This window comes from Protopterus annectens, chromosome 1.part1 (assembly GCF_019279795.1).
Source record: "Protopterus annectens isolate FY-2018-M chromosome 1.part1, PAN1.0, whole genome shotgun sequence".
In the NCBI taxonomy this organism is placed as follows: Eukaryota; Metazoa; Chordata; order Ceratodontiformes; family Protopteridae; genus Protopterus; species Protopterus annectens.
The window spans coordinates 666,814,265-666,817,821 of record NC_056726.1 but is presented as its reverse complement, the minus strand read 5'-3'; positions in this window follow the sequence as shown (position 1 = coordinate 666,817,821).

Sequence of the window (3,557 nt, the reverse complement as noted above, 5' to 3'; positions counted from 1 at the left end):
CTCAGTATGGAGAAAATCGATATATGTGCTGTAACAGAAGCCTGGTTTAAGGCTCCAGAGAGCACCCCAGCACTACCAGGCTACAACTCATACCATACATTTCGGCCACAGAACCTGGACCAAAATACAAAAGGCGGGGAAGTATCCATATTCATCAAGAATACCCACACCTCCAGGTTAGTGGCACAGCATGATGCTTCAGGGAGTATCCACGTGCAACTAACAATGGGCAAAACTGCAATTCAGATTGCAGCTTGCTACAGATCACCCACCATGTCTCAGGGCCCCCATACCACATTTCTAGAAACACTGGGTAACATAAAGGTCCTACCAAACACCCTAATATTAGGTGATTTCAACTGCCAAATCATTAACTGTGAGAACTACTCAAGTAGTAACTCCCTTGCCCAACATTTCCTAGAATTTATAAACTCAAACACCCTGGAAGAACTGATCAACACTCCCACCAGAGGTGACAACATATTGGACCTGGTCATCACCAACATGGGCAACCGGTGTTCCACACAGGAGGTCAACCCCTCACTGGTTAGATCTGACCATAAACAAATCAGTTTGGATATCCACATTCTGCCCCCACCCCCGGAAAAGGAAACCACTGTGAAAAACTTTTCAAAAGCAAACTTCATGTTACTTAAGACGGAGGTGGAAAGTTTCAAAGCCCCCATGCTAAAGGATAATGCTGTCAAAGCTGCAAAATCCTTTACTAATGCATTCTATGGGCACCTACAAGAATGCATGGATTATGCTATCCCAAGCAAAAGCAAGAGTCACTCTTGCAAGAAAAGGAAACCAGTCTATTGGACCCCTTCCATAAACAAGCTATACAATAGGAGGAGGAAACTCATACTCAAAAGAGTAAAATCCCAAGAAGGGAAGACATCCCTGATCAGTATCAGCAAGAAACTATGATTCCTCGTAAAATCATCCAAGGCTAGTTTAGAAAGAAAATTGCCAAGGACTCAAAAGATAACCACAAGGCATTTTTTAGCTATGTCAAGAATCTAAGTGGCAATTCTCAAATCTGCTTGGAGTTAGTGCAGAGTGGCACAAAATACACTGAACTGACCAATATCTCCAACATCCTGGCAGACAGGTTCAGTGCAGACTTCACCTGCTCTCAACCGCAAAAGGGCCCATAACCATATGAGAAAAATGTAGAGCCCCTGAAATCACAGATACTCAGGTTAAAATATCCCTCTCCAAAGCCAAAAACACAGCATAAATGGGACTGGATGCTGTCCCAGGCTGTGTCCTACACGAGCTCAAAGACAAACTAACCCCTCACCTAAACACACTGTTCAAACTCAGCCTCTCTACAGGCTATGTACCCATAGAGTGGTGTACAGCAATAGTTATTCCACTCCACAAAGGTGGAGCCACAACAGACCCCAGGAAATATCACCTTATAGGCCTGATTAGCTTGGTCTGCAAGGCTATGCATTATCATGGAACTCATTAACAGAGACATTGGGAACCTTCAAACACTGGACCCTACCCAGTTCGGCTTTGTTAAATGCAGATCATCCCTATTAAACCTGGTGGACTTCTTTGAGACAGTTACCAAGGCTATAGATGAGGGAAAGGTGATACACACAGCCTACCTAGACCTTGCAAAGGCCTTTGAGACCATTCCCCATTCTGGTATTATAGACAAGCTCACCAGCCTGAGCATAAGCCCCTATGTCACAAGATGGGTTGCCAATTGGCTCAGGGACAGAACCTACATGGTGAGAGTTGCTGAAGCTAGGTCTGACTCTAAACCGGTTACAAGTGGCATTCCCCTGGGCTCAGTTCTAGGACTCCTCCTGTTTGGCATATGCTTCTCAGAGGTACAGACAAGTACAGGAGGACTATAGCTGACCAAGTTTGCAGACGACTGAAAACTAGGGACTATAATTGACTCACCAGCTGACACAGGCATCCTCCAAAAGGGTCTCACTGAGACGGTTACCTGGTGTCAAAATCATGGCATCAAGCTAAATGCCAAAAAGTGCATAGTTATTCCCTTTGGAAATAACAAAGTACCTATAAACTACCACATAGGTGGTAGTCCCCTAAATATGGAAAACTTAATAGGGGATCTGGGGACCCAAGTAGATAGTAATCTCTTTTTTGATAATCACATTGCCAAAGTTGTTAGAAAATCCTTCTATGTGGCCCACCTAATCACAAAAGGGTTTTCATCCAGATCAAAAGAGGTCATCGTGCCCCTCTACTCATCACTCATCAGACACATCATAGACTACAACACCCCATTTGGGATGTACCTTACAAGACACCTGCAACAGCTGGAAAGACCACAGAAGTACCTCACCAAGAGGATCACTGGCCTCAAACAGATGCCCTATGTAGCTTGACTGAAGAAACTCCAGCTGTACTCGGTTGCATACCGACTGCTCAGAGGTGTTCTCTGCCTGACATACAAGGCCATATCCATCCCAGAATTGATGGACATGCTCCACCTAAAGGAAACCTTATCCCCTCAAGCCATATGCTCTAGGGATCTAAACCTCACCACAACAATAAATAGGACATGCTCGAGGGATAGATTCCTGTCCCAGAGACTACTCATGCTTTGGAACAAGATTCCAATCTACATTAGGCAGAGCTCCTTGCTAGCACTCTTCAAGAGAAACCTTGACGAGTAGATGGGAAACAGAAAGTTTAACCCGGGGATCACTTCAGTGGCTCTTCTGGACAGAGGCACAGGGAGCTAATCTAAGGGGGTGGCGAAAGCCAACACATTCTGGCTAGGCTTATAAATCCCTTCGGGCAGGTTGCCTAGTACCTTCCTATGAACCTATGAATCTATAATGTTAAATATTTCCTGTGATTTTGAACTCTGATGTAACTGTGGTTATTTACTGAGCATGTTCTTGTTATTTTATTATTTCTTATTAAGTATATTTAAACATATCATTGTGGCGGATATTTATGAGACATATTTAATTTCTGGGAGCACTTGCATTATTTATTTGGTGACACTGTGTGGACCACTCCTAATAGCCTTACTCTTGGTCAATATAACATTTGGATTAATAGTAACATTACACAGTAAGATTGGAGACCCTTGCTTAAGGGCCTTAGAGTAGCTGATAAAGAGTTGGCTGGTGGCGGAGATAACTACCTTATAGTCTGGGCAAAAGGGGGCATAGCTAGTAAACCTGTGACAGCCTTTCCCAGGAGTGTATGTGTGTGTGTGTGTGTGTGTGTGTGTGTGTGCGTGTGTGTGTGTGTGTGTGTGTGTGTGTGTGTGTGTGTGTGTGCGTGTGTGTGTGTGTGTAAATCAAATCTCAAAGAGTGTATGTGTGTCAGCTACTTGGGCAAGGACACAAAGCACTGGTTGGACAGAGAGGGTGCTGGAGTTCTTGGCTTGGCCACCTGGCTGACATCTCAACTCTATAGCTGTGCCAATGGGGAGTATTACTGGGGATCTAGAGAAGGAAGGACAAACTAGCCCCAGACTGACTGTAGTCTCTGTGTGCTCTTAAGGGAAATTGCACTTAATGCAGAAAGCTGCATCTGGAAATAATGTG